Source organism: Nicotiana attenuata, unplaced genomic scaffold (genome assembly GCF_001879085.1).
Source record: "Nicotiana attenuata strain UT unplaced genomic scaffold, NIATTr2, whole genome shotgun sequence".
Taxonomy (NCBI): Eukaryota; Viridiplantae; Streptophyta; class Magnoliopsida; order Solanales; family Solanaceae; genus Nicotiana; species Nicotiana attenuata.
Genome location: NW_017670530.1, coordinates 3,786 through 20,040, shown reverse-complemented (window position 1 = coordinate 20,040; position 16,255 = coordinate 3,786).

The window sequence follows — 16,255 nt, the reverse complement described above, 5'->3', positions numbered from 1 at the left end:
AGTATGTTGACCTGAGCAATTTTGATTTTGCTGATTGACAAAGAACACATGCATGAACCAGGACCATGGACAATGACAGGTGACCGACAAAATCAAGAAAAATACGTGCACGTGAAAGGGATAAGTATAAGCGGTTATATCTGATATTCCCTAAACGAAAAGGTTGCATAATTGATAAGGAGTAGGACTTCTTACTTGAAGAGAACTCTATCCAAGATAAGGAAGGAGTTAGAAGTTGAAGATAACTAAAACTCTTCTATCAAGGAAGAGTAAAGCGTTAGAACTCTAGTTAATCTTTATTTACTAACTCTCTCTCTCTCTCTCTCTCTATAAATATATATATATATATATATATATATATATATATATATATATATATATATATATATATATATATATATCAGTTGTGTTCTCTTTTACAGGTGATGCACACAAACTGAAGTTAAGTTGTGTTCTCTTTTATAGGTGATGCACACAAACTGAAGTTAAGCAAGAATTGAGAGCAAAATAGCAAGGCATTTTGTGAGCAATTTCTGTGAGTTTTAAGAGTGCGATCCTGAAGCTACATGAACCGTATTGAACAACCAATTGCATAAAGAGTTTTATGTGTCTTTTTTTTATTTCTAGTTCAAAGTGTAGTAGGCATTTTGAGTTGTACCTTTCAGCTTTGCTAGAAGCATACATGAGTTGTATTATTCAAGTTAGAGTTAACTTGAAGTAGACGCAACAGCCTGTGGCGTGTTGCTGCAAAGGTTAGATTTAATTCTTAGGTTTGCAAGAGGTTGTAAACTCGAGTGGTATTGTTCAAGTTAGAATTAACTTGAAGCAGTCGCAACAGCCTGTGGCAGGTTGCTACAAGAGTTAGAGGTAAACCTTAGGTTTGCAAGAGTTTGTAAACTTTGTTGTTGGCTTAGAGTTGTATTAGTGAAGTGTTTGAGAAAAATCCTACTGGGTAGTAGGTCGTGATTTTTTCACTTTTTGAGCCGGATGTTTTTCAAGTAAAAATCCTTCTATTCTTTACTTTCTACATTTATTATTCTGCAACTGTAGTGCAAGGAACGCGTAGAAGAACCAGGTCTTTCTATAATTTGTGCAAAAGAAAAATTGGACACCACACACATCACACCCCTCTTGTATGGACACCACACACATCACACCCCTCTTGTATGGACACCACACACATCACACCCCTCTTAGGAAAAGATCAAGATGAGTGCACTTTTTCGAAACTGTAAAGAGCAATCCACCACTAGGCCACCGCTATCTAATGATCACTACTATTCTTTGTGAAAGGAGAGGAGAAGAAATCACTTGCAAATGACTGATGGATGCTTCAAATGTTGTAAAAATAACAACATGATCAAGAATTGTCCTCTGTGGGCATTCGAGTGGAAAAAGGAGAGATCTAAAGAAGAAAAAAAAAGAAGGAACATGTTCATGATATGAAGAAATACAACAAAGGGCCATCCATCAATGGTTTCTACCTGGGAAAAATGTTCAGATGAGGACATTGATGATGACGATTATGCTGAACGAGCTCTTATAGCAACTCAAGAATCTGAAGATTAACTTGATGAAGAATCTGAGATAAGTTTTCTGGACCTAAAGGATAAAATTAAATTCCTTTCTAAAGATAGACTATCAGAACTGTTGCTAACTTTAGTTGATAAATCTATGAATATAAGTCTAAAAGAACAGTTGTAAAAAAGTGTAAGTTTTTGAAACTAGAATATAATAACCTAGAAATAAAAGCTTGTAAAACGGAAAAGAAAAATGTTGTTTTGAAGAACCAGGTTCATGCACTTGATACAACTGTCTTAGAACTTAGATATGAAAATATAATGTTAAAGTTAGGGACAGGAAAAGAGATAGCAGTGATATATAACTCAACCTAGAAGAAGATTTAGGAAAGGTAAAAGATGAGATATACAAAAGGGATGAACTGGTAAGATTTTGAAAGAGGACTTGACTAAGGTTGAGCATGAACTAGACAAAACATGTAAATGGAAGAGGTCCTCTAATGCACTTTCATGGCCATAAGAACACCATAGTAGCAGTAGAATTAGACTTGGCTTTGGGAATTCTGCACCCAATTGGGATCCCAAAATAAAATACCTAACACTTCTTGAGAATAAGATTTGCACTCATTGTGGTAACACTGGTCAGTATAAGAGTGAATGTACCGCAAAAACAAAGGCAAATCAGAAGAACAAAGATTTTGTTCTAGGGAAGAATAGGCCGCCAAGTTGGGTAAAAGAATTTGATTCATCCTTTTGTCTGTAGAAAGGGACCCAAATTAGTTTGGGTTCCTAAGACTAACCCCTGATTTCTTTTTGCAGGTCCAAGTGAAGGGGAGCAGCCAAATATGGTACATGTATAGTGGCTGCTCAAAGCACATAACAGGAAGCAAGAACCAGTTCCTTTAACTTGAGGACCTTAAAGGAGGTAATGTATCTTTTGGAAATGGAAAGAAAGGTGAGATCATTGGGGTTGGAAAGGTAGATGTCGACGCCCCCTTTTTCTCGCGAAATCGGGTTTACAACATTTGGGAGGACAACTCTATTCCCGTTTGGGAATTGGGTTTTTTGATTTGAAGAGTCTCCACCTAATGATTAAGTGCATTAGGACACTAAGGGTTTTTGAGTTGGAAAATCAGAGTTCGGGTAAGGGCTAAAAATTATCCCGAGGGTAAGGTGTTAGGCACCCCTCAAGATCCACTAGTGTGGTTCCCGGCCATGTTATATAGTGACTTCACATAATCAAGTAGGCAATTAAGGGCTCAAATGGAAAGGGACTTACACACAAGTTTAAACTCATTTGAGAGAAAGATAACGCAGGATTTCGTGAAAAAAGGATATAAATAACTTATAGAGAAAACAAGTAAGAAAACACATAAAGGGAGGGGAGTCCTAGGTTTACACATAATATGGATCACCCCACACAACACCCAGTAACCGTTTATACACGCGGTATTATCGCGTGGTCATCATATCCATATTCTATCCTCCCACCCCGTAAAGGTTAGTTTGAGAACGCGTGATTTGGTCACGAGGCTTATAACGTGCTATTACCCGTCCCGTCCAAACGTCCCGGAGGGTCTTTAGGACTACTAATCCTATGAGGTGAGTACTAGGCTGAACCCCTAGGTTTTAAAGGATAAAATCCTAAACGACAAGTAGAGAAATAGTTAGGACTTGCACAGATGGGGTACACATAAATAGTTATATGGCTCAAATATCCCTCCACAAGTAAGTCATGTAAGTAGCACGTTTCAAACAGCAATAAAGGTCTCAGAGTCAGAACCTCAACATGAATTCTAGATGTGAAAAACAGTGGCAAACAGCAAGTCTTAATGAATTCCAGAAATATGACTGATTAGTTTGAAAATCCATTTTTTTGGTTTTGAACGTGCGGTGCATAACTAATCGAGTTATGTGTTTGATTGATTTTAGCAAACGTTAGGCCTAAGGTTTGCCTAGGCGTTTTATTGAGTACTTAGCCCAGATTAAAAAGGGTAGACATGCTGAAAATAGATCCGACAGTACACCTAAGAACAGGATATCTACATGTGAGTTATGCATGCGGAGACAGTATTGTTTCAAAAGAAGAAGTTATTTAGTGCTATTTCTGATGAAGCATGTAGTTAACATCATTAATATCTAACGTGGATCCTTAAATGAACACGGATGTGATGATATGCATACATGAATAGACCTAAGGAGACATGATATCTAATGCAAACATGTCCTATGCAGGATCTCTATTGCGCACAGAGGTGAAGTAAATCGTAAAGAATGTTTTCTACCCAAAATTATGCTAAGCATGCATCATCCCCACCCTTTTCACTATCCAGCCCTGAAGTGTTTTACAAATAATTATTATAGACCAAAATTGCTGAATTACACAACTGAATAAAAGGAAAATCAAGAAGCTATACTATAGAAAGCCTAACAGTAGGCCCAAAGTACCAGATCCACTTGCCATATGCCATGGCCTTACAACCAAAGTGTGTCATAGTCTCTAAGGATCTCAGAAGATCCTGGACAGTGCTCACACCCAAGCACCCTAGCCAAGAATGAGTAAGTGCAGTGTAGAAGGCCAGCCTTGAGTGTCAGAGTTCAGTGGGTACACAGAGGTCCCCAAGGTAGTGCTCACTCGAAGGGGGCAGAGCCTAGAGTCTAAGAATAGTGTGAAGTGCGGGAAGAAGAGTTTTAAAGAGAATTTCAAGTTTGAAAAGAGTAATTGAGACAACAGCCTTGAAAAGATGATTTCACAAAATGATGAAAGATTTTGGTAAAATATTTTTTATCATAGAGAGAAGCAATACAACGACAGCCAGTAGGTAAAGAACTCATGAAAGAGCAAACACAAACAGGGGTAAGGGATTGGGGACATATAACTTTGATATTTGCACTTAAATAGAGCTATAGTTATCACATAATTACCACACAGTTGTCACAATAATAGCACAGATTAATAGGGTTAGGATTACATAACACTCAAGTAGCAGGAGAGGCAAGTTTGAGCACATAATGAGAGCATAGTGACAACAAAAGGATCAGGGGAGGATCAGCAAATCATGAGCACATAAGGACTAAAGTCTCAGAAGGAACTGGAGACATATCAGACTTAAAGAAAGGGAGGGATATGGGTATAGTAATGACATGATCACAAGGAACCATATGGAAAACAAGACACACATTCAGACTTAAGCTAGTTACATGATAAGCAGTGGAACCAAAGGATGAAACACATAAGGAACAGTAAGTAAGTAAGCAAAAACTGGAGCATGTTGTGTAGATGCTACAAAGTTAAATAGCAAAACATACCAGTTAGAGACTAGGGGATAGCAAAGTGTTGGAAATAACACAGCAACAACAGTATGCAGGACAAGGATACAACTACAGGACAGTAATATGCAGGATGAGAGCAGCAGTGGTATGCAAAAGCACAAGAGCAGTAGAGACTACTCAGTCTTGAGTGTGTTTGTGTGATCAGTGATTTCAGAGGCAATTTGTGTCAGTGTATTTTTCGTGTGAATCTCAGTGTGTGTGAAGAGGGAAGACAGGTCTTTATATAGTTTTGAAAACAAGTAGTACATAGGCAAAGAGTGAACAAACATAGAAATAGCAATCAATTAGTGTCAATTAAGACAACTGGACTCCATTAATTAAGGAGTCTAGTTCAAACGGTGAGTCAAGGTAGAATAAGGAAAGAAATCACTCCCGCAAGGCTAATTAAGGCAAGGAATTACATAGTGCATAATCAAGGCCAAATACATAGTGGGTAATTAAGGAAAGGTTGAAATAACCGTGTAAAAATAGGGTATCAGTTTGAGAATCAACCAAAGGGATCCTAGATCAAATCGTAATCCTAGGGAATCCAAAGTAATTAAGGAAAGCATCACATAAATATAGAAATAATTCAAAATTGGTACAGAATTGCATAAGGAATACACGAGATCATATTTTTAAGGAAAGTATCACAAACATGAGATTTTTACACAAGAGGATCAGTACAAATCATCAAATAAACAGCCAGTAGGGCAAGAGTCAGAATTATTGAGCATTTAAATAGAAGTCACATGGTTAACAGGAAGAGATGTTCATAGAAATCAACAGGAAGAGGTCATAGTAGCGAATTAAACAGGAGTCACGGAGAACACATGAATGCACACAATTAGGCAACAAAAGGATACACATAATAAGGGTTAACCTAAAATTGGGGTTTTAGCATAACAATCAAGGCAACAAGAAAGCATAAAATAATCGATTAAATACAGTAGAGGCATTTTAAAATCAAAGAACTGTTTCGAGAACTTGGTCAGGAAACCCTAGTTCTTGAAATTGTTAAAAATAGAATTTTTTCGGAGAAAAACACGAAGAAACTTCATAGAATCGCAAATAGAGAACGAATCTTAAAATAAAACCCAGAATATAGAGAACTAAGGTTTTGTGGAACCCAAAAAAGAGGGCAAACCTCATGAACGACATGGATTTAGCCGGAGATACTGCAAACTTACTCAAACGGCCGGGGATTGGCCGGAAAATGGCAAGAGACCCATAGGGGGGGTGAGTGAACCGCTCCAGGTTCATATGAGGAGCCTAGGATATCACTGAGTGGTTGAGAGGCGGGTAGATGACCAAGAGGTAGTGATGAGCCATAGGTTCCGGTGAGAGAACTGGTCAGGGAAGGTGAACAGACCCCGTCGGAGGGGAGAAGCCAAAGGGCTTCTAGGGAGTACCAGATAGATAGAGAGAGAATGAGAGATAGAGAGAGATGAGGAGTCTCGAAAAAGAGACGGGGGAAAGGGGGTAGGTGAGGGTTTAATTAAGGCAATTAAATCTGGGCCGTTGATCTCATTTGATCAACGGCTCAGATTAAAACGGGAGTGGACCGAGCCAATCAGGGATTGGGCTGGGTTGGTTCAGATGGGGTATTGGGCCATTTGGGTTTAATTACAATCTAATGGGGTGGGGTTAAATTGGGGCTATAATTGAAATGCAAATGGGGCTGTTTGTTAAATAACCAATTTTCACTTTTATTATTTTTATAAAATAGTAAAAAATAATTTGAAAATAAATTAAAGGTACTGGACTAATTAATAACATATAAATATTAATGTAAAAATACTAAAAGTGATTCTATGATTGTAAAACGCTGTTAATTATAAAATAGGTTATAATTGCAATTATATGCAATTTAGCTTAAAAATACCAAACAAATGTATAAAAAATACGCAAAAATTACCCTAATTATATCTCAGTGTAAATATGAGAATGAAATAAATTATTCACCAAAATGCTAGTTTGGGAATAATTATTGAATTTTGTAGTGTAAAAATAGACAATAAATTGATTTAAAAATCTTNGAATGAAATAATATTCACAAATGCTAGTTGGAATAATATTGAATTTATAGTGTAAAAATAGACAATAAATTGATTTAAAAATCTTTAAAATTAAAGGAAAAATACCAAACTTTTGGGCATGCTTATACATGCTATTTTGAGAATATTTTGAGTATAAAAAATAGGTAGGGAAAAATTGGGTATCAACAGCTGCCCCCTTTACCCGGGATGGATGAAAGAGTTGTCGGGTAAAGATATGATGACCAATTTTGACCGAAAGAGACGACTTGAAAAGGTTTTGACCGAGCTTTGGTTCCTGAGCTACCTACATATCCCTGGTCTTACAGGAATCAGGTCATATGTAGTTCGGGATACATCGGCGGAAAATGCCGATGGAGGTTTTGAAAAGGACGGACGCAATATTTAGGTTGGGAAGGATGGTCAAGGACCGATGGGCTGCGGGAACCGGAGCGAGATCGCTCCTGCTGAATGGCCGTTGCCAGCTGGTGTCCTGCAAATGAGCAATACAAATATATCGTGCATAAACTCAAACATGATGCAAGTTTCCGTTGGACCATGAATGCTGTCTTTGGACGGGTAGGATGACGTCCTCAGACCATGACGTCCTGGGCCATGAAGCGTATAATAAAAGATTCGCAGGCCATGAAATGATGTTCTCGGGCTATGATAATAGTGCCTCCGAACCATGATGCCTTTGAATAATGATGTGCAAAAGGTAAAGACGGGGTCCTCAGGCCATGGCATGGCGTTCTCGGTCTATGAAAATGGTGCCTCCGAACAATGACGCCTTTGGACAATTTGGCGATCTTTCAGCCCATGAAATGCAGGATTTGGCGATGTTTCAGCCGATGTAAAGAATAAATATAAATGGCGGTATTTCAGCCGATGTGGAGATTTAAATGAAGTTGGCGATCTTTCAGCCATGCAAGATTTAAATAAAACTGGCGATATTTCAGCCGATGTGGAGATTTAAATGAAATTGGCGATTCTTAGAGCCATGCAAGATTTAAATAAAACTGGCGATATTTCAGCCGATGTGGAGATTTAGATGTAGTTGGCGATCTTTCAGCCATGCATGATTTAAATAAAACTGGCGATATTTCAGCCGATGTGGAGATTTAAATGAAGTTGGCGATCTTTCAGCCATGCAAGATTTGAATAAAACTGGCAATATTTCAGCCGATGTGGAGATTTGAATGAAGTTGGCGATCTTTCAACCATGCAGGATCTAAATAAAACTGGCGATATTTCAGTCGATGTGGAGATTTAAATAAAGTTGGTGATCTTTCAGCCATGTAGGATTTAAATAAAACTGGCGATATTTCAGCCGATGCGGAATTTAAATAAAGGTGGCGTTATTTCAGCCATGGAGAGATTTAATAAGATGGCGATATTTCAGCCAATGGTAAGTGTGAAATACAAGTGGTGATCTTTCAGCCATGCGTATGAAGGTAGAGCTTAACCTCGGAAGGCAGAATGGTAGCCTTATGCAATGCAAAGAAATGCAGATGGAGACAATGCTTAGTCTCGAAAGGCAGAATGGTAGCCTTATGCAATGCAAGAAATGCAGGATGGAGGTAGTGCTTAACCTCGGAAGGCAGAAGAGTAGCCTTATGCAATGCAAGAAATGCAGGTGGAGACAATGCTTAGTCTCGAAAGGCAGAAAGGTAGCCTTATGCAATGCAAGAAATGCAGGTGGAGACAATGCTTAGTCTCGGAAGGCAGAAAGGTAGCCATATGCAATGCAAGAAATGCAGGTGGAGACAATGCTTAGTCTCGGAAGGCAGAAAGCTAGCCTTATGCAATGCAAGAAATGCAGGTGGAGACAATGCTTAGTCTCGAAAGGCAGAAAGGTAGCCTTATGCAATGCAAATAAATGCAGGATGGAGGTAGTGCCTAACCTCAGAAGGCAGAAGAGTAGCCTTATGCAATGTACGAAATAAAGGTGGAGGTATAATGAAATTTCTTAGTTGAGAGATGATAGCCGATAGCTGATTGCGTCATTGTAGCTGCTGGGGATGCCGTGCGTGGGTAGCACTCATAAATAGGCGATGATTCTGAGAGTTGTATTCCTGAAAAAGTATGAGTATGTAATTGTATCTGATGACTTTATGTCTCGGGTGCCTGTATCCAAAGAAAAATCGTGAGTTTTGTAAAGAGGGAAGGTTAGTTCGTCTTCCCGTGGACTTCGCTTGTCCTACCCGGCTCTTGCTTTCATTGGGGTAGCGTTGCTAAACAAAGCAATTTTGATAGTAGCCATGCATGATTTAGTAAAAATATGACGTAAATACATAATTTAAAATGATTTTCTTTTAGATGAGCCGACGACTACGACGCGGTTCAAGACATTGCGACCTCTTTTGTTCCGGAATTTTGAGGGTCCTCCTCAAAATTCTGCCCCAGTTTACTGGGCTGGTGCCTCTGACGGTTGCATGCGATAAATGGTTGAAAGTCAGCTTCGGAATTTTGAGGGTCCTCCTCAAAATTCTGCCCCAGTTTCCAATTGCGGGGGAAATGGAAATTTTATTGAATTGTTACCGAACCCATAAGGCTGCCTACGTATCCCCTCTTAAACGGGAATCAGGTCAGACGTAGTTCAAATTACATAAGAAAATCATAAATGGTTACACATAGTATCGCTTCACTACATCTGAATTGATAGGCTTCGGCCAAACTTCTCCGTCCATTTCTGCAAGTATGAGGGCTCCTCCTGTTAGAACCCGATGAACCATGTATGGACCCAGCCAATTGGGAGAGAATTTCCCTTTGTCTTCATCTTGATGTGGAAAAATCTTCTTTAACACCTGCTGCCCCGGTGTGAACCGTCTTGGTTTGACTCTCTTGTTGAAAGCTCTGGACATTCTGTTCTGGTAAAGTTGACCATGGCAAACTGCATTCATTCTTTTCCCGTCTACAAGGGCTAACTGCTCATAGCGACTCTTTACCCATTCTGCATCTTCAAGTTCCGCTTCCTGTATAATCCTCAGTGAGGGAATCTCTATCTCGGCTGGGATGACTGCCTCGGTACCGTAAACCAACATATAGGGAGTTGCCCCAGTTGATGTGCGGACTGTGGTACGGTATCCCAATAAAGCAAAGGATAGCTTTTCGTGCCACTGCTTGTGTTTCTCTATCATTTTCCTTAGTATCTTCTTGATGTTTTTATTGGCCGCTTCTACAGCTCCATTCATCTGAGGTCTGTAGGCTGTAGAATTCTTGTGCTTGGTCTTGAACGTCTGACATATTGCTTTCATCAGATCACTGTTAAGGTTGGAACCATTATCAGTAATGATTGACTCTGGGATGCCGAACCGGCAAATGATATGGTCGCGGACAAAAGTCTGCCACGACTTTCTTGGTCACTGCTCTGTAAGATGCTGCTTCAACCCATTTGGTGAAATAATCAATTTCCACCAGAAAGAACCTGTGCCCGTTTGATGCAGCAGGCTCGATAGGTCCGATAACATCCATTCCCCAAGCGGCGAATGGCCATGGCGAGCTCGTTGCAGTAAGCTCGTTGGGAGGCACCTTTATCATATCCGCATGTATCTGACAGCGATGGCATTTTTGGACATACTGGATGCAGTCCGTCTCCATGGTCATCCAAAAATAACCAGCTCGGAGTATTTTCTTGGCTAAGACGAAACCATTCTTGTGCGGGCCACAGGTCCCCGCATGAACCTCTTCCAACAGCCTGGACGCTTCCTTTGCTTCGGCACACCTCAGTAATCCCAAATCGCGAGTCCTCCTATACAGGATTCCTCCGCTGTGAAAGAAGTGATTGGATAACCTCCGTAGTGTGCGCTTCTGAGTAGCGTTTGCAAATTCTGGGTATTCTCCTGTTGCCAGATATTTCTTAATATCATGAAACCATGGTTTTCCATCTGCTTCTTCCTCGACATGAACATAGTAGGCGGGTTGATCCTGGGTTTTCACTGGGATAGGATCAATGAAGTTCTTATCCGGATGTTGAATCATGGATGATAGAGTGGCCAATGTATCGGCAAACTCATTCTGGACTCTGGGGACATGCCGGAATTCTGTCTTTGTAAACCTCTTCCTCAACTCCTGTACATGATGCAAATACGGGAGTATTTTGGAGTTCTTGGTTGCCCATTCTTCTCGAATCTGATGTATGAGAAAGTCTGAATCCCCGATCACTAGTAACTCCTGAATGTTCCTATCAATGGCCAGCTTGAGCCCTAAGATGCAGGTTTCATACTCGGCCATGTTGTTAGTGCATGGGAACCTGAGCTTAGCTGACACCGGATAATGCTGATCGGTTTCTGATACCAGGACTGCTCTTATGCCAACTCCTTTAAAGTTTGCCGCTCCATCGAAAAACATTCTCCAGCCATCATAGGATTCTGCAATGTCTTCTCCTATGAAAGAGACCTCCTCGTCAGGAAAATACGTCTTCAGAGGCTCGTATTCTCCGTCCACGGGATTTTCGGCAAGATGATCTGCCAGTGCTTGTCCTTTGATCGCTTTCTGGGTCACGTAGACAATATCAAATTCACTCAGCAGGATTTGCCATTTAGCTTGCCAGTGGGCATGGGCTTCTGAAAGATATATTTCAGCGGATCCATTCTTGATATGAGGTAAGTGGTATAGGCACAGAAATAATGCCTCAACTTCTGAGCCACCCAAGTCAGAGCACAACAGGTGCGTTCTAATAGAGAGTACCGGGCCTCGTATGGAGTGAAATTCTTGCTGAGGTAATAGATGGCTTGCTCCTTTCTCCCTGTTTCATCGTGTTGCCCCAGAACACAACAGAATGCTCCATCCAATACTGCAAGGTAGAGCAAGAGCGGTCTGCCCGGTTCGGGCGGAACCAGAATTGGCGGCGTTGACAGGTATTCCTTGATTCTGTTGAAGGCTTTTTGACAATCATCAGTCCATTTAGTGGCGGCGTCCTTCTTCAACATTTTAAAGATTGGTTCACAAATGACAGTAGACTGGGCTATGAATCGGCTGATGTAGTTGAGTCTTCCCAAGAAACTCATAACCTCTTTCTTGCTCTTTGGCGGCGGCAATTCTCTAATGGCCTTAACCTTTGACGGGTCCAGTTCTATTCCTCGTCGACTTACGATGAAGCCAAGCAACTTTCCGGTAGGAACCCCGAATGCACATTTGGCGGGATTCAATTTCAGGTTGTACCTTCTCAATCTGTTGAAGAACTTCCTCAGATCTTCCATGTAGTCAGTGGCTTTATTGGATTTGATGATGACATCGTCTACATACACCTCGATCTCTTTGTGTATAATGTCATGGAAAATGGTAGTCATGGCCCTCATGTAGGAGGCCCCAACATTCTTTAATCCAAACGGCATCATCCTGTAGCAATACATCCCCCACGGTGTAATGAAAGCCGTTTTCTCCACGTCTTCTTCGTCCATCCATATCTGATGGTACCCGGAAAAACAATCAACGAATGACTGCAGCTCGTGCTTGGCACAATTATCAATCAGGATGTGTATGTTTGGCAAGGGGAAGTCGTCTTTCGGACTGGCCCGGTTGAGGTCCCGGTAGTCGACGCAGACCATGACCTTCACATCCTTCTTTGGCACTGACACAATGTTGGCCAACCATGTTGGATATTCCACTACTCTGAGGACCTTGGCTTTGACTTGTTTGGTAACTTCTTCCTTGATTTTCAAACTCATGTCTGGCTTGAACTTTCTGAGCTTCTGCTTTACTGGCGGACATGTCGGATTTGTTGGCAGTTTGTGAGCTACAATGGATGTACTGAGCCGGTCATATCATCATACGACCAAGCAAATATGTCCTCATATTCTTTTAAGAATTCCGTGTACTCTTCCTTTTCTGATGGTGACAGGTGAACACTGATGCGCGTTTCTTTGACATTCTCTGTATCCCCCATGTTGAGAACCTCAGTTTCGTCCAAGTTATACTTAGGCCTATTTTCAAAGTTCTCAACCTCTTTAACAACCTCTTCTGGTATATCATCCTCTTCTGAGTCTGTATCCCTTTGTTGCGTTATCTCATCTCATTTCACATTCGTCAGCTCATCAAGATAAGTAATAGTAATGCTCGAAGCTCTCCGGGCCCTGGTGTTTCTGACGGACCAATTGTTGAGGTGCGCTCCTCGGCTCACTGCTTGTATGGAAGGGCCTTCCTCCCCCTCCTCCTCGAAAATGACACGACAGTCCATATTATCGTCCTCCAGGAACAAGTTCCTCATTGCTGCTAATGCTTCCTTTTCTTCTGACCCGTATATGACATCTGCTAGCTGGAAAGTCTGCTCCAGGCGAGGTGTCGGATGCTCCAGTGGGTAGTAGGGACTGCGCCATGGTGGCGACCAGTCTTTGAATTCTTCCCAGGTGTACTCGTATCCCAAACCAAAAGTGGTACCATGTTTTATCAGCTTGATGGGTTTGGCGATTCCCTGGAGGTTTTTGCCAAGTCCCTTGCCAGGCTCGTATCCACACCAATTCAGTATACTTTCGATCTTGTTATCCCACCACTTGTCCTCGTCCATGGCGTTGACTCGCTCAATGTGATGGTAGGTTTCTCCGCCTATCTTCCTTCTTCCTCCGATTGCTGGGATGGTCGACGACTGTATATGGGATTACTACCGTCGCCATGAATATCACCTCTTGGTGATTCCACTCGAACTTCACTGCCTTGTGCAGGGTTGATGCTACAGCTCCAACGGCGTAGATTCAAGGTCGTCCCAGTAGTAAGTTGTAAGATGCTGGGATGTCTATCACTTGAAAATCAACGTCGAACCAAGTTGGTCCCATTTGCAGACATAAACTGATTTCCCCAATAGTGGACCTTTGGGAACCATCAAAACCTTTGACGTTGATAGCCCCATCCTTGATTTCATGTAGACTCTTCCCCAATGTTCGGAGAGTCACCAATGAGCAAATGTTTAGGTTGGACCATCCGTCAATCAAAGTCCTGGTGATTAAATACTCTTCACATTGCACAGTGATGTGCAACGCTTTGTTGTGGCTTAACCCTTCTGGGGGCAACTCATCCTCGTGGAAAGTGATTTTATGACTCTCCAATATCTGCCCTACCATGTTCGCCACTTCTCCTCCAGTTATGTTGCTGGGTACATATGCCTCACTCAGTATCTTCAACAAGGCATTCTTATGCGCATCGGAGCTTTGCAGTAGAGCTAGGATGGAGATCTGTGCTGGTATTTTATTCAGCTGATCAACAATCGAGTACTCTTTTGCTTGTATCTTCCTCCAGAGATCATCGGGCCCAGTTTCCATAGGCCGTCCAGAGGCCTGCTTACTTGATTCAGCTAAACGCTCCGGAGTATATACCCTGCCGGTTCTGGTCATACCTTGTGCTGCAATTGTTTCTCCAGACCTAATTTTCCCCTTCCTTCTCGCCTCGGCTGTGTAGTCCCACGGTATGGCTTTTGTGTGGAACGGTGCTATGGCTATCATAGCTACTGGGATAGGCACCCTTGCCTTGGAAGGTAATACATCAACTTCAAAGGGCTCAGGCGCCTTTGGGGACCCAAACTCGACCTCGATTGGTCCCTGCGTCTTTGCAGAAGGAGGTGCCTCGAACTCAAGTGGTATGGACATGTTTACTTCAGCGTCTTCAGAAGGCTGAATCTCGACTACAATCGGATTAAGTGTGACCGTTGGTTTCTTTGGCTCGTCATCTTTAGCGATTAATCCGATCGATCCTTTGGGGTCCCAATCATCTTCTACCTCGATCATGTGCACACTTCCACCCTTATGATCAGGCAGGGCATTGTTGCGAACATTGGGAGCGGGCTCTTTTGCCACGATGATCTTGTTGTCAATTAAAGCTTGGATTTTATCCTTCAGAGGTCGGCACTCATCAATGGTATGCCCTTTCATGCCGGAATGGTATGCACAAGTTTTGTTTGGATTGACCCATTGGGATGGATTTTCTGGAGTTATGGCAGGTATTGGGGTGACGTAACCGGCTGCTTTGAGTCTTTCATATAGCTGGTCGATTGGTTCGGCGATGGTGGTGTATTGCTTGGGGGTCTACGGTCGAAGTTAGGACGTGGTCTAGGGATGTTTTGGCAGGTGGGAGGTGACTGATACGGAGAGGGCTGAGCATTATAGGCTTGGTAGAAGGGTGCGGGTTGGGAATATCTTGGTGAGGTAGGTTGATATGTGGGGGATAGAGATGATTGGTAAGTAGGTGGAGGAATTTGGTAAGAGGGCGGAGGTGCTTGGTAATTAGGGATAGGTTGATATGTGAGAGGAGGTACCGGGTAGGCTTGGTATTTTATTAGGGATTTTGTTCTCTATGCAACCATCACGACACTCACATCCTTTTTCTTGGACGTGCCACCAGATTGTAGGGCTTTGTTGGTAGCCTGCAATGCCTCAAAATTAGTGACCATATCGCTTTTAATGCCTTCCTTAATCCTTTCTCCTAGTTTGATGATGTCGGAGAATTTCTGGCCTTCGATCAGCATCAACCTCTCATAATACTGTGGATCCTGAGCTAGGACGAAAAACCTGTTCATCTGTTCTTCTTCCAAGGCCGGCCTGACCTTAGCAGCCTCTGATCTCCAACGAGTAGTATACTCGCGGAATGTCTCTTTAGGTTTCTTCTTCAAATTCTGGATGTAGAAGACATCTGGTGCATTGTCCGTATTGAATCTGAACCTGTCCATGAAATCGGACGCCATTCCTACCCAGCTTGCCCACTTCATGGGGTTTTGGCTAATGTACCAAGATAGAGCATCACCTTTCAAACTTCTCATGAAGAGCTTTATGCGAATCTTTTCATCTCTTCATAGACCGACCAGCTTATCACAGTATATCCTCAAATGGACTCTGGGATCCCCTGAGCTATCAAACATCTCGAACTTAGGAGGTTTGTACCCCTCGGGAAGTTCGATGTCTGGCTGAATGCAAAGGTCCTCATAATTCAACCCCTTAATACCTTTGTTTCCTTCATCACCCTGGATTCGGCTAGTCAGTTTCTTGAGCTCAGCGGCCAGGTTCTTGATGAGGGAGTCTTTGTCATCAGACTCCGGTGTGCTTGAGATAGGTTGAGTATATTGTGGCATGGTTTCCACATAGATGGGGGTATGGTGGGGATGATCATTTAGTGGTTCGGGGATGAGGAGCAGGGTGTTGTTTGAAGTGTGACATGTGTTGCAATTTTGATGGAGAGCGAGTTGTTTCTGTGGTTTCGGGATGTTCTGTGGAGGTATAGGATTTTGAGCATTGGGGAAGTTGACGTCTGGGGTAGTGAGGGAGAATGACAAGCTTGCCAAGTTCCGAACTTGGTCCAGTTCTTCTTGAAATTTCAGTTACTTCTGTTCGAGCCGGGCGGCACTTTCTTTGGGAACCTGAATACCCTGAGGAACCTCTACCCTTTCAACTGAGTTCTCCTTCCTGA